This window comes from Callospermophilus lateralis, chromosome 17 (genome assembly GCF_048772815.1).
Source record: "Callospermophilus lateralis isolate mCalLat2 chromosome 17, mCalLat2.hap1, whole genome shotgun sequence".
In the NCBI taxonomy this organism is placed as follows: domain Eukaryota; kingdom Metazoa; phylum Chordata; class Mammalia; order Rodentia; family Sciuridae; genus Callospermophilus; species Callospermophilus lateralis.
Genome location: NC_135321.1, coordinates 37,250,913 through 37,275,126, shown reverse-complemented (window position 1 = coordinate 37,275,126; position 24,214 = coordinate 37,250,913). Strand labels below are relative to the sequence as shown.

The window sequence follows — 24,214 nt, the reverse complement described above, 5'->3', positions numbered from 1 at the left end:
CAAACACACCAAGAGACGCCTATGAAACATGCAATAGGAACTCAAGATAGAAAGGAGAATGTATCAAAAACAATATTTTAAAAAGCCATCATTGAGTATCTTTAAAAATCTCTACATGGGCTGGGGATGTGGCTCAAGCGGTAGCGTGCTCGCCTGGCATGCGTGCGGCCTGGGTTGGATCCTCAGCACCACATACAAACAAAGAAGTTGTGTCCGCTGAAAACTGAAAAATAAATATTGAAATTCTCTCTCTCTCTCTCTCTCTAAAAAAAAAAAAGGATAAGGAAAGGCAAAATAAAGTTTTAAAAAAAAATCTCTACAAACCCATAGAAGGATAACTAAAAAGATAATCTATCCTAAGTATATCACAGTAAAACTGTTGGACGGTTAAAAACCAAGAAAAAATTCCAAAAGCAATAGGGGATTAGGAGAACACATTACTTTCAATGGAGGAAAGATGAGATTCAAAAGGGAACACAATAGATTGACACAGTTAAAAACTAAAAAGAAAAGTTGTCAACTTGGAATTCCTTATCCAGTAAAAGCACTCTTCAGCATACCACTGTGGAGGCAAAATGAAGAGGTTTTGTGATAAACAGAAACTGTAAAAATGTGTAAGAGATGAGAATGATGGAAAGATGAGGTTAAGAGAATAATTCTATAAAATAGGCCCACTGCGCTCAAGAGCCCACTTTTCCAAAAAGCAGTTCACCTGCAGCTCTGCCTGGCCTAAGTGGACAGGATATATCACATTCCTCAGCAAACTACCTGTTAACTGCTGCAGAAAAGCAGGCCCAAGATAATGTTGATGGGAAGAAGATTTTTGTGACCAGATCCTAAAACTCTGGGAGATAAGGATAATTCCTCCTAACCACTGAGTCTTATTATTAAATGGATATTTTTTTTTAATATTTATTTTTCAGTTCTCGGCGGACACAACATCTTTGTTTGTATGCAGCGCTGAGGATTGAACCCGGGTCACATGCATGCCAGGAGAGAGCGCTACCGCTTGAGCCACATCCCCAGCCCCTTGAATGGGTATTTTTTTCCCTCTTCTTCCTATACCCTCCCTAACCTTGGGGGAAGCAGGATTACCTACCCTTCTTTCCTATCCTAGACCAGGTTATCTGTTCTTGAGCACACACCCACCAGAGGAATAAAGTAATTCAGATTTAGGATGGACCTGACGATCTAAGACACGACTCTCTCCCAGATTAACTAGTGAATTACATCACCACCCCACCACCCCATCCCCACCCGAGTCAGGACACATCTGGAATGTACTTCTTCAAAAACCCTCTTTTCACCTTGATGGGTAGAGATCACAGCCTCTGGGTTAGGAGTCCCCTTGTTTCTCTTTTGCTAGCAAAGCAATAAAACTTCTTTTTTTATTTTTCTCAAAATATTGTCTTCTTTATTGAATTGATATTGGGGCACAAAAAGGAAGAAAACAACAAGAGCACTAGTGAGAAACCAGCCTCTACCTCAGAGCAAAGCCTGTCCAAGGAAGGGGGCATGACCCTTGTCATTGAAAAAACCCACAGAGCACTCCTAGGCACATACCTACCCTGCTGAGTTGTTTATCTACAAATAACAGGAGAGATCTGTGGAGCCAGGTGTCCCTGCCTCAGCCAGGCTAGGTGAGGATCCCTAGCAACCCCCTAGCAACCACCAATCAGCACTGATTATGGTGGTTGATAACATGTTGGGAAACCATGTAGTGCAGCATGTACTCCCCTCATGGCTTAAACCAATCAGTTCAAACGAATCCCCCTCTTGTATTAACCAATCACCCTTACCCAACTTGTTCCTGCCAGTGAATGTGCTAATCATGTTTTAGAGTTGTTTTATGATTTTCCCGCGGTGTGTGATGATTTGCTAAGAGATGCTATGATGTATATGAAGTCTCTGCCTTCCCCAAAAGGTTTATAAAACTTCTGCAAACCCTGGGCTCGGGGCCTCTCGGTGTCACCAGTTGCTGTGTGTGTGCAGAGGACCGAGCTAGCTCGCAATAACTGCCTCTTTGTTGCTTACATCGATCTTGGTCTCTGGTGATCTTTTGGGGGTCCCAAATTCGAGCATAACAAATAGCCCTTTATTTTATTCATTCATTTATATGTGGTTCTGAGAACCAAACCCAGTGCCTCATACATGCTAGGCAAATGCTCTACCACTGAGCCACAACCCCAGCCCCTATCTATGGTACTTTTTAAATACTGTTTAATATAGATTTTAGGGGCTGGGGTTGTGGCTCAGCGGTAGAGCACTCGCCTTGCACATGTGAGACCCTGGGTTCAATCCTCAGCACCACATAAAAATAAATAAGTGAAATAAAGGTATTGTGTGCAACTACAAGTAAAAAATATTAAAATATATATATATATATATATATATATATATATATATATATATATATTTTTTTTTTTTTTGTTTGTTTGTTTTGTTTTGTTTTGTTTTGTTTTGTTTTGTTTTGTTTATGGCCAAAACATTTTCCCAATACCTATTGAGCATTCATTTTGATCAGTGCCCCTATCTAGAAGCTATAAGCCCATAGACTAGTACATTTAACAAGGAAAACCTGCTATTAGCTCCCCTCATATATTGAAGGAGTTATCTCTTTTCTTCTCACTTAAATAAATCTTGAATTGTAATGCCAGATTCGTGGGTCCCCAATAGACCTCTAGGATCCGAATCCAATGCAATCACACAAGAGTCTTTATTGATAGCTCGAGCCTGGACTCACAACCGTTTCTGATGCAGCGGTTCTGAGGAGTGAGTCCTAACCCTTAGTTCAGTGAGGATTTATAGGTTTTTGGCGGGATACTCTATGCATTACAACATCAAACAGCAAATCATTTCATACTTCGGGAAAATCAAACAACTCTTAACATTGATTAGCACATTCACTGGTGGGAACAAGTTGGGTAAGGGTGATTGGTTAGTTCAAGTGGTGGACACATTTGAACTGATTGGTTTAGGCTGCAAGCGGTTGCAAGACTATATACACTAAACTGCAGGGTTGCCTAATCATGGTATCAATCACCGAAACTATTGGGAGGGTCACCTGGCATTTCAGATATTTTTCCTGTCTCACGCTGATTTGTAGTTGCTAGGGGGCTGCTATGGGTCCTCACCTAGCGTAACTGAGTCAGGGACACCTGGCACCACAGATCTCTCTTCTTAAACAACTCAGCAGGGTGGATATGTGCCTAGGAGTGCTCTGTGGGTTTTTCCATGGACAAAGGTCACGCCCCCTCCCTCTGGACAGGCCTTGAGATAGAAGCTGGTTTCTCAAAAAATGGAGTCACATCAGTTTCTCACAATGTGCAAGCACTAGACAGTGTCAAAATACCTAATGCAAAAGCAGATAGAATGACAAAGAGAAATTTACAAAGCCACTTTTAAAGTGAAAACTTCAACATCCCTCTATCAGTAATTCCAACAATGAAAAAATAAGTTAAGAGGGAATTGAACTGAATAACATCAACTTGATCTAATTGACATTTATAGAAAACTCCATCCAACAACAAAAGAATCTATATTCTTCTCAAGTTAATATGGAATATTAACAAAGACAACATTCTGTGCCATAAAACACATCTTCACAAATTTAATAGAATAGAAATCATAGGGGCTGGGGATGTGGCTTAAGCGGTAGCACGCTCTCCTGGCATGCGTGCGGCCCGGGTTCAATCCTCAGCACCACATACAAACAAAGATATTGTGTACACTAAAAAATAAATATTAAAAAAAAAAAAAAAAAGAGGGCTGGAGATGTGGCTCAAGCGGTAGCGCGCTCGCCTGGCATGCGTGCGGCCTGGGTTTGATCCTCAGCACCACATACAAACAAAGATGTTGTGTCTGCCAAAAACTAAAAAATAAATATTAAAAAAATTCTCTCTCTCTCTCTCTCTCTCTCTCTCTCCCTCTCTCTCTCTCTCTCTCTCTCCTCACACTCTCTCTTTAAAAAAAAAAAAAAGAAAAGAAAAGAAATCATAGAAAGTATGTTTTTATTTGTTTGTTTGTTTGTTTGTTTATTAGTTTTTGGTGCCAGGGTTTGAATCCAGGGGCACTTAATCACTGAGCCACATCCCAAACCCTTTTAATTTTTATTTTGAGGGACTGGGGATGTGGCTCAAGTGGTAGCGTGTTCCCCTATGGCATGGGTGCAGCCCGGGTTCGATCCTCAGCACCACATACAAACAAAGATGTTGTGTCTGTTGAAAACTAAAATGTAAATAAAATATTTAAAAAAAAATTTATTTTGAGACAGGGTCTTGGTAAATTTCTCAGAACCTCAATAAATTGCTGAAGCTGGCTTTGAACCTGTGATCCTCCTGACTCAGCCTCTGAACCCACTGGTATTATAGGCATACACTACCATACCAGGCTGCAAGTATGTTTTTAGACTATAAGGGAACTAAACTACAAATGAACAACAGAGAAATAGCTAGAAAACAAACTGGAGATTAAATAACATTTCTAAATTATACATGTGTCAAAGAGGTCTTGAGAAATTTTTAAATATAACATCAAATTTGGTGGAATACAGAAAAAATCAATGAATATGTAGAAATTTATGTTATTTAATGCATAAACTAGAAATGGAATATATCTAAAATAAGTAAGCTTTTACCTTAAGAAATTAGAAAAAGGAAAGCAATTGAAGCTGAGACAAGCACTTTAAAACAAAAGTCAGCCCTAATAAAATAACAACTACAGCAGAAATCAGTGACAACTCAGGAAATCAATAGACAAATCAATGAAACCAAAATTGGTTCTTTAAAAAGATTTAAAAAAAAAAAAAAAAAGGTATACACCTTCAGCCAGAACATATAAGAAAATTCAGGGGTGAAGCCACAAATGAAATTCCTAAGGTTCTTCTAGCAAAATGAAGACAATCCCAAATAGCTATTTAGAAAGATAAGAAGCAGTGAAGGTGAATGAGATTTAAATAGAAGGATATTTATGTTAACTATACAAAATAATAAAACTAATGTGTTGTGAGATTTAAAATATATGCAGAACCAACGTGCATGACAATAGTTGTTAAATGATGAGAGGCGGATTAGGGGTTTAAGTGTTCTAGAATCTGGCATCATCAGGGAATTGACAAAACTCCTAATTTTATTAAATGCTTTAAATCACACATCTTTTTTCTAAAGTAATGATCTTTAAATTAACCACTAAAAAAAAAACTAGAAAAAAGTATACATTTTCCAATTAAATATAGGAATATAAAATAATTTCAAATATCTTATTAATTCAAAAAAAGACAAGAATGAATAGAATAATGAATGTAAAGACATCAGTCACATGTAAAGTAAATTGAAAGACTGTTGCTATTATCCCAAATATATCAATAATTAAACTTAAGTCAAATGGATATTTCAAGAAAATAATAAGATATCAGGCTCAGTTTTTAAATGATATGGTAATTAGAATACATGCATCATAAATACTGTGATGCATAATATTTGAAAGTAAAGAGATGAGAAGCATCACCACAGTCACGGAGATATGTTTGATAATGAAAGAGACAATCCATCCGATGGACATAAAAATCCTAAATCTATGTGCACACAATTACACATTTGAAAATACATTCAACAAAACTGACATAACTAAATGGTTACACTAACAAATCTACAATTATGCCATGAGATTTTAATGCACCTCCTTTAATAGCTAATAGAATAACAGAAAGAGACTTCCTTCTCAATTTGGCATCTATCAAAAGATGAAATTTGTGCTCACTTCAGCAGCTCATGTACTAAAATGGGAATGATACAGAGAAGATTATCATGGCCTCTCTGCAAGGATGACACACAAATTCATGAAGCATTCCATATTTAAAGAAAATTTTAAAAATAAAAGGTAAAATTTGAAATCTAAATGAGAAGAGTTTTTCTAATTTTGGGGGGAAAGCGGGAGTACTAGTGATTGAACCCAGGGGTGCTTAACCACTGAGCTACTTCCATAGTTCTTTTTATTTACTTTACTATTTATTTAATTATTTACTTACTTACTTACTTCTTTGGTACTGGGGATTGAACTCAGGGGCACTGGACCAGTGAACCACAGTCCCAGCCCTATTTTGCATTTTATTTAGAGACAGGGTCTCACTGAGTTACTTAGCCCCTTGCTTTTGCTGAGGCTGGCTTTGAACTTGCAATTCTCCTGCCTCAGCCTCCTAAATTGCTGGGATCACAGTTGTGGGCCACCATACCTGGAAGAAGAGTTTTTCTAAATGACAAGTAATTTTGTAATTTCCTGTCATCTGAACCTTTTCAAACATACACCATGTCAGATCCTTCTCTTGAAACTCACAGGGCTCTATGATTTGAGATCCCATCTCCCAGACTCACTTCCAACAGGGTATCTGATATGTCTAGGAGGAAATGTCCACATAAAATGAAGTAATAAATTTGAAGAGAAAAACCACTTGCAGAGACAAGAATATACTTATAATAAAATGGTCTTTCTGAAACAGAAGGATCAGAACAAACATAATCAAAAATTGAAATAAATCTAGTAGAACAAACTAAGCCATCTCAAATGATACACAAGATCTTTTCAATGTGAATTAGAGTAGGAGCACTTTAAAAGAAAAATCAGGAATAAAAACAATTGAAAAATAAGACAGTTGCTAGAAGGGTCACGGTAGTTAGATAAGAGTTGGATTGAAATGTATAACTGAGGGATGAATTAGAAAATGGAAGAAACACTTGAGTAACTACCCAAAAGGGAGAAGTAAAAGACAAAGTAATTATTAAATTTAAGACAACAAAAGCAAAATAAAAATCTGTAGAGATAATAGAACCTTAGGAAGAATAGTATAATAGAAAACAAGAGGAAAAAGTATTTAAAGAATGTTGAGGAATCCTTTCCAGGAACTAAAAATAATAAATGGAACACATCTTTATCCTTTTAGACCATTATACCAAACATACTGGGTGGCTTATAAACTGGCTTACAAACCACATAGAGTTATTTCTCATGGTTCTGGAAGTTGGAATTCCAAGATCAAGATGTCAGCAGATTTGGTGTCTGGTGGGGCTTGATCCTCATGCATGGTCCCTTCTCCAAGCAACCTCACATAGTAGAAAAGGGGCACACATCTCCCTTGGGCCTCTCTCATAAGAGCACTAGTCCCACTCAAGAGACCTCTGTCCTTGCAGCTTCAGCATCTCTAAATACTGTCCAACTGAGGATTAGTTTTCAAAATAAGAATTTTGAGAAGACACAAACATTCAGACCGCAGCAAAACATTCTTTCTATAAGAACTCAGAGATTGTTAAAAGAGGAAGTATTAGTGAAAGAGTCATAAAACTCCAATTTCCTTGTTTCTAAAATCTGTTCAAGTTGTCTTTCAAAATCAGGTGTAAAACCCTAAGACCTGCCAGGTGTGGTGGTGCATGCCTGTAATCCCAGCAACTCGGGAGACTGAGACAGGAGGATTGAGAAAGTTCAAAGCCAGCCTCAGCAAAAAGTGAGGCGTTAAGTAACTCAGTGAGACCTGTGTCTAAATAAAATACAAAAAATAGGGCTGGGGAAATGGCTCAGTGATCAAGTGCCCTTGAGTTCAATCCCCAGTACCCACCTCCAAAGAAAAAAAAAAAAGACCTGATCCAAAATGACTTTGAAACCTGGTGAAACCAAAAGTCTCTGATAAGTGGACCTCAAGGAACTAGAACAGGGTTTGGTGGAGCTAAACAGAAGCAAGGAATTCTGTCAACAGTGCAGGAAGAATCACAATTATCCAAGATTCCCTGCACTGGCTTACTAGGTGCTGACTATTTTATCCCAACTCCAGATTACAAGCAATCAGCTCTCCATTCCCCTTACCCCAGGCCAATTACCTTCCTTCCCAACTAGCTGACCCTGAAGACAATTTTGACCATGCCTCCTCTCTCCTTGCCAGTCAGCCTATAATAAAGTGCCAATATTTTGCAAAAGCTGATGCCTTAGATGCCATAGTCTGGGTTTCTATGTGATTTAGGCACCAAGCACTTGCTATGTAATGTTAGTGGAAGAACACACCTGGTAATTAAAGAATCAATCAGAGATAACAGAAATTTCTAAATGCTTCAAAGGAAGGAGCCAATCAGGAAAAATATTCAGAGCTACACATTTCAACAATATCTCTAGAAGCAAGATGAAGATAAAAATACTTGGAAAATATTAAAAGAAAAAATTTGAACATGGATGGAGATTCACCCAAACTCATTCAAATACTAGAAGATGATTTTTTAAAAGGCCCCAGAAATTCAAAACCTTGCCCTTTTAAAGAAAAGACTCACATTAAAAATAGTTTTGGAGAATATTTTAAATAGCACTTTAAAGTATAACATTTAATAAATCTGAGATGCAAAAAATAATAATAATAAATCTGAGATGCTACAAAAGACATATAAGAACAAATTAAATACATCATTGAAGTTTGCTATTTAAAAAAAAAAAAAATAGTGAGGACTTGAGAAAAGACTATATATCCCCATTGTTCCAAAATTAAAATCTAGATAACAACAAATGAAAAAGGAGAGAGGGTGTGGCAAAAAAAAATGAGAAAGTAAAATGAATAAGATATTTTGTTAAAGATGAGATTTAGATGACATTTAAAGAGAAGGCAAATAAGATTTAAAGCAGACACAGAAAACAGAATGATATAATAAACTGGAATCTTAAAATTAGATACAAACATATCACGAACTCTATTACTATAAATTATCTAACTTCACTGTTGGTATATTTCACTAGTAGAAATGCACCTTAAGAATCTTAAAAAACAAATTTCCAATAATAAACTAGAAAATCTGATCAGCCCTACATCTGTTTAAAGAATTGAATTCATAAGTAAATCAGCTATCACAAAATGACTCCATCCCAGATGATAAATTCTAACCAAGATTTCATAAGAAACAATATCAATCTTACATAAAATCTTGCAGAAAATAGAGGAAGAACATCTCTATCCATGTTCTTGGGCTGAGTTAGTTAAACATTAACCTGATACCCAAACCAGTAAATAAGTACTACAGAATATAAAGAAAAGAACAGACCAATTGCCTTGATTAATAGTTAAAGGACACTTACCATAAACAATGTTTTAGATCATCTCTTTTTTAAGTACCTAGGAGATGTGATGTCTTGAAGGCAATGTACCATTGTAGACTTTGGGAGGTGCAGGGCGACTGTGAAAATGGGTGATGAGAAAGACCAGTCAATGTGATTTGGGCAAAGGGCAAATGTGGAAGTGTGTGATCAGGAAACTGATATCCTTAAAACTTTTGTTATCCCTGATATGCTAATTCTGTAACCCTAAACTGAAATACTAATAATATTACACAAGTATCTGCACTGTTGCCTGAATGGGCTTTACAGAGTCTTCGGAATGGAGATCCATCTTCTAGGACTCGGCTCTGCTCTGTTTTTTCCATAGCTTGCAAATGTATTTTATTTACTTTTCACTTGCACTAAATCATTTTTACGCAAAGACTTAAAAAGCGTAGAGATAATGCCATAAAGATATCTCCATTATAATGTTATCTTGAAATACTTAATGTAGTTGATAGTTTATTTAGGCTTGAGGATTCTGTTCCCCAGCTGACTCGTCATTTACCTAATCATGTTGTTAGAATATTGTAGCATCTGCTTCCAATAAAAGTTTCATGCAAAGTACTTCCATCATAATTCCTTATGGACCAAGGAAGGAGACTTTACCAAGTTAAAAAAAGAAAAAAATAGGTTGTTTACTGTTTGTATGCTTGCCTGCTAATAAATATTTAATTGTGGCAGAATTTCCTGAAAATTGCTTTTATTATATCATAAAATCTAGCAGAAAGATTTTGGGGGGTGAGGTCTTTAAAGTGCTCAGGTCCCTCAGATGTCATAATTATAGATGCCAAATTGGCTTGGATTGGCTGGGTTGACAGTGACATCTCCTTAAAATGAGAAGTAAGAAGCAATCTTCTTACTGCTTTCTTTTTTCTCCTTTGTCTTAATATTGCACAAGCATTCAAAATGCATGCACATAAATGTTCCAGTGTATTTAATCCTCATTAAGTAGGTTCTTAATGATTTTTCCAGCTCTAAACAACCGTCTAAAAATGAATATAGCATTTTGAAAATTCATCACAGGAGCCCCTCTTACTGGAATGATACAGTGGCCAAAAGATGTCTCAATATTTTTAAATAATTTAACTGAAATTTTAAAATATTTAAGCATTAGTAGAACCAATTTTAAAATGCTGATTAATTACAGCAATTATTTTTCCAGTACCATTTGTGTAATCATCTGTTCAGTCAAGCAAAAATCATGAAAGTTTGGTCCATAAAAACACATACCATATCTTTTTCTTCTTTGCAACCGTAACCTTAGCAGCCAGCAGAAGTTCCTTGGGGGTTTTAAAAACATCAATCAGTTTCACAGCTGGAGAGAGAGTATTTTCTTAGCGAACAATTTTAGCTAAAAGAAGAATAAGCTTTGTCATTTTTGAAAGCACACAACCAGTTAAATTTAAGAAATTGCAAGAAACAGCTTTTCACTCACAACTGGCTTGATTTGAACTGAAAGAGAGAGAGGTAAAGTAATCGCTGACCTAAGTTCTTCACATCCTGGTTATACTCTGGACAAGAGTTAACGGTGGTGATGGCTACCAGGCAGGCTGGGCCCAGGGATGACTGTCTGTCCGGCCCTGAAAAAAACCATTGATATGAAATGCCAAGACAAAAGCATTTTATTCCGTATGTTTCTCTTTGGGTTGCAAGGTCTTAGTCTCATGTCCCTTGATTTCACTTACCTTTCCCTTGAAGTTTTTACTCCTAAACATAATAAACACATACTCATATTGTCAAGCAACCTCCATTACAACTTTATCTTGAAATACTTATTATAGGGCTGGGGATGTGGCTCAAGCGGTAGCGCGCTTGCCTGGTATGCATGCAGCCCGGGTTCAATCCTCAGCACCACATACAAAGAAAGATGTTGTGTCTGCTGAAAACTAAAAAAGAAATAAATATTTAAAACTCTCTCTCTCTCTCTCTCTCTCTCTCTCTCTCTCTCTCTCTCTCTCTCAAAAAAAAAAAAAAGAAAGAAAGAAAGAAATACTTATTATAGTTGTTATTATTAGTTCATTTAGGCAGAACACAGTAGTCTATTAATTGCATCTTCTTTGCATTTAAAAGGAAAACATAATTTTTCAAAAGAGATAATTATTTGACATATCTACTAAAGCTTGGTTCATGGAAATTTGTTTTTACCAGTATTTGAAATGGGATCATTTCTTTCCCTATGTAACTGTCACAATATTTTGATGAATATGCAAAAGAATCAAGGGGATACTTTAGTCAATTAAGATAAATGTACAAATGTACTATTGAATAAAGCTCATTCATTTTTATTGGTTCATACATATGAAAGAAAACTACCATGCTATATAACAATTGAGCTATTGCTCTTTCAAAAGTTAATATATCTGCATGCAAAAATGCATTCATTCGTGGCTGAAATATGAAATAATAATTTGGTAATTAACATTTAATTTCACCGAAAGAGTTGTTTTAAATAAACCATAGAGATTTCCCTCAGAAAATCTATCAAACTTGGAAGCAAAGAATAATGTTTTATTTCTTTTGTAATTTTTAGCTGGTGAGTCTGAAAAAGGGGGAGGGGGAACCATCAATTATAAAGACAGATTAATGCTAATAAAATCATTCAAAACTTTCATTTTGATTTTTGTTGTATATGTATAAAAATGCATGACTAATAGGACTCAAATGTACTTTGAAAAGACAATTTGAGGCCTCCCATTTATTATCATAGTTACTTGCTCTTATTGTTTATCTTGTGCTATTTGTTCTGATTCTAGTCTTTGAAATTACCCATTTTGCTCCAAATACATTCACCAGAATTCTTCTAAAAATTCAGATGTGTCATTTTTTTTATCATTTATTTAAAAGTGTTCTTTTTCTGTTAACAATTATAAAAATTAACTGAATTGGAAATAAATATTCTCAGTAATGAGTGTGGAAACCAGTGGTGTGAAGTAGGAGAAATAGTGAGGGTATAAAGAAGAGAAGTAAATTGAGCATCTACATAAAGTGATCCTGGGCATTTCATTTTTAACCTTCATAGTTACATCCTTGTCAGATAACCATCATTTCCTAATTTTACAAATAAGAGAACTGGACGTCAAGAAGATCTGTTAATTCTTGTGGAACTTCAACAAGCAAAGTCAGGCCCCACAGACCTCAAGGTCTATGAAATTGAGATGTGATCCTTTTTCATGGTCCAGTGGAGCTGAGCCAGGATCCTCTCCAGTAGCAACTGTAGAATAGATACAGAGGGGACCCACTAAGGGTTGCTGCTTGAGTGTCTTATTCTAGGAGTTTATATAACTCTTGGGTCAATGCTGTTGGTCCAAACTTTGCTAATAAGGTCTTGAAAAAGTACTAATGCCATTGGTTAGCCTTTGAATCTTAACTTTCCTATAATCTCCATTTGGGTCTCCTCTCAATTCCATTTTCCCAATGCTATACGACAAAGACTTGGATTCAGTACTAACAAAAAGAGGAACAAAAAGAGATGGTAATCTGCAGTAACCTTTACAAAGGATTGGTCAGGGCTGAAAGATAAAGTAGGTACATAAAGAGGTGGATTAAGGAGAGTCTTGACTAGCAAAATAAACTGTGTCATCTGTCTGCAAATCTCTAGCTCTTTGAGAGAGGAAACCCCCTGCAACTTTTTATTATTCATTTCTGCATCATCACAAAAATACCTAGCAGTTTGTGTTGTACATTGTATGGATTCTCTACTGTTTGTTGAATGAAAGTAGCAAGGAAAAGAGCTAGTCATAATATCTGACTTTAAAATGTCATATATTAGTGATATGTAAGTTCTTAAGTGACATTATAATCTCATGCCCTCTGGCTCCCACAGTAATGGTGACTTGAGAGATCTGTTTGTGGCTTTCAACTTTTGGGCTGGTTCTCTGTAGTAAAAAAAAAAAAAAAAAAAAAAGTTTGTTATAATTATCTATTTCTATCCACAGAAAACTTCTGACATTGAATGAGTACGTTTTTTTGTTTTTGTTTTTGTTTTTTTTTCTCACACCAAAGACCATTGCTTCAACTCTTTAGACGCTAACTGGGTGTTCTACAATTTACTTCAATTCTACCACTAATTACCTGAAATTAACATTAGATCCCACCACTTAAGGATTCAGTCCCACAAAACTACCTCCACTACAGACACAGTTGCAAGTTCTGGGCCACCGGAATTCTGACCTTCTGACTATAAATCCAAAGGGTTCCCACAATTCCCTCTTCCGTTTCAATTGTTTTCTAGAACAGCCTAACAGAATTTAGAAAAATGCTTACATTTACCAGTTTATTATAAAAGATGAACATGACTCAATGGGTAAGGTACAGAAGCATCCTGAGCCGTAGGGCTTTCATCCCACAGAATCGGGGTGTGCCACCCTCCCTGAGCAAAGATATATTACCCAAACCAAAAGATCTCCAAACCTCATAATTTAGACATTTTATGAAGGTTTCAATATGTAGGCATGATGAATCATTAATTAACTCAATTTCTAGCTGTTCTCCCTTCCCTGGAGGTTGGGTGGAGTAGGACTGAATGTTCTTGGCTTCTGATCAAGCTTGGTCTTTCTTGGATCAGGCCCCATCTTTAAGCTATGTAAGGTCCCACCAACAGTTGCTTCATTAGAACAAAAAAGGATCCTATCACCCAAGTGATTTCTGTAGACTTTGGAGCTTTGTATCAGACACAAACAAACAAACAAACAAACAAACAAAAAACCATGCCTGTCATCACTACCATTTAGGAAATCCCAAGGGTTTTAAGAGTTCTGTATTAGGAACTGAAGTCAAAGATCAAATACAGATTTCTTATCATGCCCTATCCATATATTAGTCAATGCTAAATTTTTTAAGCAGTGAACCATGAATGTCTATAATGTGATCATTTCTTAAGGCCCATGACTGACACTGGTACTTTCTTGAATTTTTTACCCTAAACTCCTCAAATCTTCTGTATGTTCTGCTGAACACTATGCATTGAATCAGGCTGACCCATTCAAAGGCACACTAGCCATGTTCAAAATAATCCCTTAGGTATGTTCTTTCCAACAGCCTCCATTTCCCTGCACCAATTCAATGTAATCTTGATTTTTGATCTTTGGTTTGGTCTCCTTTCTCTGATACCATGCATAAAAATTTTCCTAGATAAAATTTATGGTTGGACCTCTAAATCTCTGGGTCAGAGTTTAAGCCACTCTTCAGTTCTTTCGGTTCTTTGGATAACCATAATATGTAACCCAATTTCTATCTATTCCTGGATCCATAGTTCAGCCAATGGGGACTGATACTCTTCTCAGGCCTATTCTAGCTCCTCAGGAAGAGGAATTAAATTCTCATGCTGCTTGTGTAGATAAACATCTTGAATCCTGTAATTAGCTTGATTCCACTGTTCTTTCTCACCATGGATTAAGCTCATTTCTGCCTTTGGACCTAAATCCTCACTTTTCCATCTTTTGCCTTTTATCTCCTTCAGGTTTTGTCAGCTTGAATGATAGATATCTGGCTTTTCTCTGTCAGAATATTTCATTTTCTGCTGTTCAAATTCTATGCCTTAACATACTATGGAACTATTTGGAAAACCAATTGACGCTAAATCCGGAAGGTTACCAAGTCAGAGTATGGTTAGCCAATCTTCCCAATAAAAACCTAATAAAAGATATGGAGAAGCCCGGTGCAGTGGTACACGCCTGTAAGCCCAGCAACTCGAGAGGCTGAGACAGGAGGATCACGAGTTCAAAGCCAGTCTCAGCAAAAAGCAAGTTGCTAAGCAACTCAGTTGAGACCCTGTCTCTAAATAAAATACAAAATAGGACTGAGTGTGGCTCAGTGGTAGAGTGTCCCTGAGTTCAATCCCTGGAATCTCCTCAAAAAAGAAAGTAAAAGATATGGAGTAACATTTACCATTTTACAAAAATATGAATATAAGGTTCTGCTCTAAAAAAGTGATTAACAGGGGCTGAGGATATAACTCAGTTGGTAGAGTGCTTGCCTTGTATGCACAAGGTCCTGGATTGAATCCCCAGCATTACAAAACAGAAAAACAAAACAAAACCAAAAAAGTGATTGACAAATAGAGAAAATAATGGAAGTCCAATGCTTTCTCTTTCCTCAGTTTAAGATTTTGATTCTCAGATTTAAAAACATCCTAGCAGGGAGTTTCCCTAGTTTGCCTTTGCATGAGATTCTGGGTACCACCAAAAAAATAAATAAATAAAAATAAAAAATATATATATATATATATATATATATATATATATATATATATATATATATATATTTTAGAAGTTATCTCCCTCATGACTTTGTAACATTGAGTCAAGTGTTAACATGAATGCTGTTTACACATCTTTGTTATCACTGGTCTCTCTCCAGGATTGCAGAAAATAGAAAAGAATTGAGTCAGTACGGTAGTTATTTATTTCTGTGAGGCTAGCACAAATTTATCCAAGTGCCAAAAGGTCTTTCAATTCCATGGGGCACCAGAACTAAGGTATCTGAATACTTACCTGAAGGATTACATCAATTAAGACAGACTTACTTAAAAGAAAAAAATAATAAATTCATCCAAGGGAATCTTTTAGTTTAAATTCCAGAATATAAGTGTGCCAGAGCATGTTACCATTCTTCAATATTAGATTTATAACCATATATACATCTATATCCATGTGTGTTTGTGTATATATATGTATGAATATTTCTTTATTGCCTAAGGGGAATGTTATATATCTTTCTCCACTGAATACATGCATATTTAGCTATGTTTATAGAAGAACAGAGAACATTTGGGCAGAAAAAAAGAAGGGTACTCAAGGGCAAGTGTGACTCTCTGACCTGAGATTTACAACCTCCCCTTGATGTGGAGACAGTTATGCACGTAAATCTTTTTGCACTGAGAAGTGAATCTATTCCCTATGCTCTGTGTTAGGTGGGGGGAAAGTGCTCAGCAAGAACAGATGTGGCCATTCGCTTAGTTGCCCAATGAAAACAAGTAATTGCCATGGCAACTAGAAAATACCATGTGGGACATGAACTGACCCCTAAGACTCAGGGTGCTTTACGCTTAGGAATTGCATATGTATACTTGCTTGTAATGTAGATTTCCTTCCTATGTGAGTGCTACAGTGTTGAAACAGTGATTTCTTTTTCTCTCGCTAATACCCTCTAGCTTTACTCCCATCTGAAACTGAACAAACTAGTCCTTGATGTCAGAACTAGAAAAGGTACTATTAAAAGATGTAAATAAATGTGGAACTACCATGAAAAGATGAAAGGACTCCTACTTACAAACAGCTTGAGGAATAAAAAGCACTGATTGTATTTGAGAGCATTTTAGCTGCCCTTCAAAATGGTTACACACTGACCCAAGCTGTATTTTTAATCATATTTATTTGATCCTTGTACCAACCATAAATTCTTTCAGCTGGAAAAGTAACAACAAAGCTGAATGAATAAAACGATTGCTGTAACTAATGGATGTGTGCGTATAATGCAGATATGCTAAAGGTAAAACTAAGTAATTAAGCGTTTACAGTGTTTAGTACTTTTCCAGTTACAGGAATTTGTTATAAGCATAGGAGACTCTAACAGGGTAATTACAGTGTAATTACTCTGAGGTTAATGTTCTCCATAATATGAACAATATCTGAAACTGAACTTTTGCATGTGGAAAACTGGTCAGGCTTGGCTAGAAAATTTCTCTGAGACCGAGAACAGTTTCCTGGGAGGTGAAACTGGTAAACTTCTGCAAGTTAGATTCTCTTTCATTTGGTTTCCCTACCACCTGCAGAGTGTGGCCCACAGGAAAAGGAGAATATGTGGTTAGTGAGCACATTTGCCCTTCTCCTTCCTTCTCCTTAGCTCACTAGTTTAAAGAGCCTATTTTTTTTTTATTGGTTGTTCAAAACATTACAAAGCTCATGACATATCATCTTCCATACATTTGATTCAAGTGGGTTATGAACTCCCCTATTTTAATTGTTGGTTCTTATCGGAAGTCTGAGTACGGACTGTCCAATGTCACTTAATTCTGAAAGGAAAAGAAACATGTTTGTTAGTAATACCATTAACTTTGATTCTGAAAAATAAAATCCATCTACTGTTTCTTGGAGTTATTTTGAGATTCAAGGGGGAGGGGAAAAAAGGGAGAGAATTGAACAACAGCAGAGGAGGTAGAGAGGGAAGATGGGAGGGGAGGGGAGGGGAGGGGGGATAGTAGGGGATAGGAATGGTAGCAGAATATAACAGTCACTAATATGCCATTATGTAAAAATGCGAGTGTGTAACCGATGTGATTCTGCAATTTGTATTTGGGGTAAAAATGGGAGTTCATAACCCAATTGAGTCAAATGTATGAAAGATGATATATCATGAGCTCTGTAATGTTTTGAACAATCAATAAAAAAAAAGAAACTGCCCTGAACTAGGAATGGACTTTAGTTCTAGCTGTATGCCCTGCATGGATAATGGGACCTTGGTTAACACATTCTCTGTAGTTTTGTATTGTGTAAAATAAGGAAAAGATAATCACTAAAGGCTCTTTCAGTCCTAAAATAGAGCAATTATCCAAAGTTAGTCTTTAATCAGCCATCAACTTTAAGAATTCAAAGCTTGCTGGGCACAGGGGCACATAAGTGTAATTTCAGCAACTTGGGAGGCTGAGACAGGAGGATCTTAAATTTAAACCAACCTCAGCAATTTAGCAAGACTCTAAGCAACATAGTGAGACTGTCTCAAAATAAAAAATAAAAGGGGCTGGGATGTGGCTTAGTGATTAAGCACTCCTGGGTTCAATCCCCAGTACCCCCCCCCAAAAAAAAGAATTCAGAGATCACTAATGTTACTCATCAAAGTGGTATAATAATCATAATATATTCTCAATAAGGTAATGGTTTCAAACAAATATTTCCTAGAAGTTAAAATATTACTCCTCAAGCTGAATGCCAAGTTGGAATTATGTCAAGAAGAATTGAAACAAGAATTATTGATATTATACTTTCAAAGTCAATGAGAAGAAACATCACAATCTACATATTTAATAATTAAAAACAAATCATATATAAAAATATCATAATTAAATTTAAAATGTAAGCAACATATTGAAAGATTTTGCAACATAGTACACAAAGATGTTGTATCTAGAATACATAAAGAATTCCTGCATGCATATAAATAAGAAACAGAAAAAAACACAAATAGGAAATTCACGAGAGAAAGTCTGAGTATCAGAAAAAGTACAACTAATATAATGAAATCTGTCACTCATCATGTTGAAAAATGCTAAATGTTTGACATATTACATATTGACTAATCAGTGAAGAAACTGAAATTTGTTCATAGCTGGTAGTATAATCACATTATTGAACACATTAATGGAATCTAGCAAAATTGAAAATATACATGCTAGATGGATCAACAATTTCCAAAATATCTACTCTAAAATACCACCTACATGTTACACAAAGACATGTATGTATATAAAATTGTTCACTGTAGTCTTCTTAATTAGCACAAAACAAGTTATCAGTTGGAACATGGATTTAAAATGTTCACTGTTTTTATAATCAGAAAATAATAGTCTCAACAAATACATAAGAATATAGTCATAACCAGGAATCGTGGCATACGCCTGTAATGCCAGCTGCTCAGGAGGTTGAGGCAGGAGACTCATGACTTCAAAGCCAGCCTCAGCAACTTGGTGAGGCCCTAAGCAATTTAGCAAGACCCTGTCCCTAAATAAAATATATAAAAGGGTGGGGGGTCTGGGGGATTTGGCTCAGTGGTTAAGCGCCCCTGGGTTTAATCCCCAATACCATAAATAAATACATAAATAATTAAAGCAATGTATACCACAGTAAACAGAGGTTACTGGTAAGATATGATGTTGTATCAGTCCAGTCCTGGATAATAATTACTCAGCCAAAGGAATAAAGGAGGTTAAATTGGGCAGATTTAAATTGTGATACAAAAGAAACTCTAGAAATATGTGACATTTCCATTGTTTCAGAAAAAATGGAGGAAAAAAATATTGTGATCCTGTGTGGGTATTAGAGTACTGAAACAGCACTGAATTTCTTGGACATTAAACCTTTCCAAAAATATCTGAATAACATCTCTTAAAAGATCAAGGAAAAAAAAAAAAAAAACTTGTACTTTGTTAACAATGATAAGGAGAGGGTAGGAGCACATTAGAGAATAGGTTTTCTTTCTTTCTCTCTCTCTCTCTTTCTTTCTTTCTTTCTTTTTTTAAGCTTTCTGGCTTTGAGAGCTTGCCCTCAAAAAATGATAACCATTAAGCAAGCAGAGAAGGCAGGTAGGGAAACCTAGTGACCAAGTTCTCAATGGGGCAAGATTTTTATTTTCCTGCTTATCGGAAACCAAACAAATAATCTCACTATTTTAAATGTTTTAATGTGTTTCTCTGAACAGGATCATTCCATTAACACTAAGTACAATGATCTATAAAGGAGCCTGTTTTCAAATGTGGGTCTTAAAAGAGTAGACATAAGGTCTCTTTAATTGAAGCCAGCCACTGCATGACAACAGGAACCAGGATAAAATCAGGGGAGGAAAAAGTGGTAAGATTAGAGCAAAACGGAAGGTGGGAAATAAAAATGAAATTCAGATCAAATAGAGAGATGGTTTGGATAAGGATCCAAACAGGAAGGAAAGAAGCAAAAGAATCTGGGGAAAGATGGGAGGAAAAGCCAACTAAACTGGATTTGTGGGAGTTTTAATTAAGGAAACTGACTTCTCTTAAATAGATGCAGCTAATAGTATTCAGGAGCAGCCCAATTCAGGTAATCACATTTGCAACAAAGAAATTTTTTTTTTTTTCCCCAAATTAGTTTCTGGATCCTGGGAGCCAGCAAGTTATTCTACATTCTGAAGAATGGCAAAGAAGGGATTTCATGGAAGGGAGGGGGGATGGGATTAGGAAAGACAGTAGAATGAATCAGAAATAACTTTTCTATATTCATATGTGACTACACGACCAGTGTAACTCCACATCATGTACAACCACAAGAATGGGATCCTAATTAGGATAAGCTATACTCCATGTATGTATAATATGTCAAAATATACTCTGTCATGTATATCTAAAAAGAACAAATAAAAAATACATTAAAACAAGAAAGCAGTAATTTCAATAAGACTTAAAATTTTGTCATGTATATCTAAAAAGAACAAGTTTTTGAAAAGACTTAAAATTCAGTTTAAACAGGCCCCTCATATAAAATGTAAGACAAGGGACTCAAGCAGAAATTTCTGCCAGGATCCCTTCATGCTTTCTTAACTACAAAATACACATCTTTCTAACACTCTTGAAGGGTTGGAGATGCAGCTCAGTTGGTAGAGTGCTGGCCTTGAAGGCACAACAAGGCCCTGGGTTCAATCCCCAGTACCACAAAAAAAAAAAAAAAAAATGTCTAACACTCTTGAAATTCAGATTTACTTGTGCTGGGTTTAAAGTAAGAATTAAATATAGTTGAAGTGACTCAAAAACTTTGGGGAATTCAGGAAACACTTTCTCAATGGAATGAGTATATTCTAGAAGTACTCGATCAGATATTAACAGAAAAAAGGTACATAGTGTTTGAATATTTTGACGAATATAAGAGGAAAAAATAAATAAAGAAAATATTTCCAGATATGGAAAGAACATTGAGGACGATTTTGCCTGTAACTCTTTATGAAGTATGATTCAACAAACTAATGGAGCATCCCCCAAACCCTCCCCCCAACAAATTCCTACTTTAATAATCATTGTTCTAAGAGAGTAATTTCCAAGCTTGAACCTGCATCACCATCACATGAAGAACTTCTTAAAACACAGACTCGTGGGCCCCACCCCAAAACATTCCAGCTCAAAATACGTAAGGTGGGATCAGAGAATCCATTAGCATGTGCTTCAGATTTAGTACCTTTCTTTGAGCACCACTGGTCTATAAGATGCACACTGTTAACCACTGTTAATTTTACAAATAGAAATTCTAAGAATTTTACCTAGATATTTTGACAGGATTTTGATTTCTGTGTCTGGCCTTATACTTTATGGTGGTGATGGTACAAGAAACCAGGGATACACCAAGGCAGGAAGGGCTACAAATATCAGAAAAAAAAAATATTTTTTTTCCTCATTGAAGGATATATCTCAATATTCCAATGCAAAAACAGCCCTCAGAGGTCAAGGGTATATTTCATTATTCACAAGACCCTACAGAAAGATCTTTACCAAAAATGATTAGAAATTGCTATGGTATATCATGGCACATGATCATCCAGGTATAAGAGGGTCAGATTCTAAGAATGAGTTTTGAGTTTACAGAGAATATTTCCAGTTCACACATTTTAAATTATTGTAGAAATAATGTGCCAGACTTTTCCAATATTAGTTCTAGTAAAACATGTTGAAAATACCAACTCCAGAGAAAAAACTAAATCACTTTCTATTCCAACAATTATAATTTATTAATCTGTGCGAAGACAGAGGACAAGAAATATGGAACGTCAGAAATGAAGGTCAAATGGGTAAGCAGGTAGATGTCCATTGCATCAAAGCTGTACTGCAAATATGTGCCCTTAGACATCCATCAGTGGTGCCTATATCTAATTTCTCCTTCTAACTAGATGGTCAGTCCCTGGAAAACAGAGACCAGTTCTAAGTTGTCTTTAATATTTTACCATGACCATTACTAAGTTCTGGTTTTGAGAAAAAAAAATCCTATTTGTGGAAAATAGGAAGATCTCTTTTATTCATTCAAATTCATAAAGTATATGTTACCTGGAGTACTACAGGTAATGCTATTTCCTGTGGCACAATATCAATCAAATTCTTAGCTGACTTGTTACCTCAGAGTTCTACTACTGAAACTTTTCTGGTAAAATGGGGGACAGGGTATTCATCCTCTAGTTTTATAATTCTCTGGTCTTAAACTATAATTATGGAATGGGTGAAAACACCAATGGACCCAAGTAAGATAAATAAGATAATCTAAATCCAAAAGTGTACACTCCTGTTTTAGTCAGGTTTTTGCTTCTGTGACTAAAAGACCTGACCAGAAAAAATTATAGAGGAGGAAATTTTTATTTAGGGGCTCACAGTTTCAGAGGTCTCAATCTGTAGACAGCAGGTTCCATTTTGGGGGGCTCCAGGTGAGGCTGAAGAGTGTGGCAGAGGGAAACAGCTCCCAGGATAATCAGAAAGCAGAGAGAGACTCCACTCACCAGATACAAACATATACCCCAAAGTCATGCCCTAATTCCCACCTACTCCAACCACATCCTACCACTTCAGTTACCACTGGATTAATCCCATCAGGAACAAATTCACTGATTGGGTTAAGGCTCTCACATCCACTCACTTCCCCTCCGAATCCTCTTGCATCCTCTCACATGTGAGCTTTTGGGGGGCACTTCACATGCAAACCATAACAGCTCCATGTCCCTTCTCCAACTGATACTTTCAGACCTTTGTACAACAATGGCGATTTCCAGTCAGTGGTGGACTGGGCCTGCCACTCATTGGCCCATGAGACTCCATTGTCAGCCTCTCTTGCTGTGTCAACTTCCTGTTACTGTGACAAAAATGCTTGAGAAAAACAATTTAAAGGAGGGAAGATTTATTTTGTTCATTATTTCAGAAGTTTCAGTTCAGAGTCACTTGGCTCCATCATGGTAGGCTGGTGGTGAGGCAGACCATCAGAGCAGGGAGAATGGGATGCAGCAAAATTGCTCACTTTCTGGTGGCCGGGGAGCACAGAGACAGAGGGAACAGAAGAGAGGGTGAGCAAGAGGCCTAGGGAAAACTACACCCTTCCAAGGCCTGTATGCCTCCAGTGACCTACTTCTTCCAACTAATCCCACCTACTAGCTTCCACTACTTCCCAAAAGGGCTACCATCTGGGGATAAAGCCTTCAACACATGAGCCTTGGGGGGACATTCCTGATCTAAACTGTGACATTTCTCCCTTCTGCATTCATATTGGAAGATGAAATTAGCCATGGGGATAATTCTTAGGGAACAGAATAGGAAAACCCAACCATGATCTCCTGTTTCCCGGAGAGCCGATTGGTAAGCATTTGTCCGCACAGTGGTGCTCCAGTTCAACAGTAAGACAGCAAGTGTCTAGGCTGACTGTCTAGAGTAGGCCATTCTTTCTAAACCATATTCCAAAGAGGCTGTAATATTTGTTGAAAATACACATACTCCAACTCATGTACTGCTGAGAACTGCCCATTCAGAGAGTTTCAAGAAACATGAAAAAAACACGCTCTTAAAGCATCTGTGGGATTCCACAAAGTGATGGTGGAATATCTACCTTTAAAATGTCAATATCAGGGCTTGGTTTCTAGCTCAGTGATAGAGAACTTGCCTAGCACATGCGAGGCACTGGGTTTAATCCTCATTTTTAAAAAAATGTTAATATCTTAATATCAGATGTTTGTTTTATGCAAGTAGCAACAACTTATCTTGAAATCACTTAATGAATAAACTTATGTTTACAGGAAAAACTTCATAGCAATACCAGCAATATGATCTTATTTTACATGATATAAAACTTCTTCAGATCCTTTGTTTTTCAATCTTTAAAACAAAGAAGAAAATCCCTGCTTTGTTTATCTTGAAATGTTATTGTAACCATCAAAAGAGATAATGGACACAAAAGTGCCAAATAAACTTAAATAACATGCCCATATGTAGTGTGCAAGACGTTTCTTGGAAGTAGGAAAGATAGCCATATGATTCTTCTTATCTATAATTCACGTTTTTTAAAATAACACTTGTATTCCTATAATGCAATTTTTTTTCTACTTTGGATACCCTTTGAATGTTTCCATTATTGTCATAGCAATATCATATACAATTTACATACGTTTTGAAGACATTAATGGAATCATCCTGGGTCAAAATAACAAAACATGAAAAAAAAATTACTGATCTAATATGTAGAGAGATAAGACACAGAAGAAATACATTAATGACAGAAGTTTACATTTTCACTTGAAAGTGAAATGCAAATGATAAAATTACCTATACTTTCCAGTATTTATTGTGTTTATTTTCTTCAAAGTTGCCTCAATTAAATGTACTAAGCCACTTACTTAACTTCCT

General features: G+C 36.2%; 1 non-coding gene across 1 annotated transcript; it reads left to right on the top strand.

The window, feature by feature from the left end:
- Window positions 1–5,749: 5,749 nt before the first annotated feature.
- On the top strand, window positions 5,750–5,856 carry LOC143383037 (U6 spliceosomal RNA). Its single transcript, XR_013089087.1, has one exon. It is a non-coding gene; the product is annotated as a U6 spliceosomal RNA (small nuclear RNA).
- The last annotated feature ends 18,358 nt before the right edge of the window (window positions 5,857–24,214 follow it).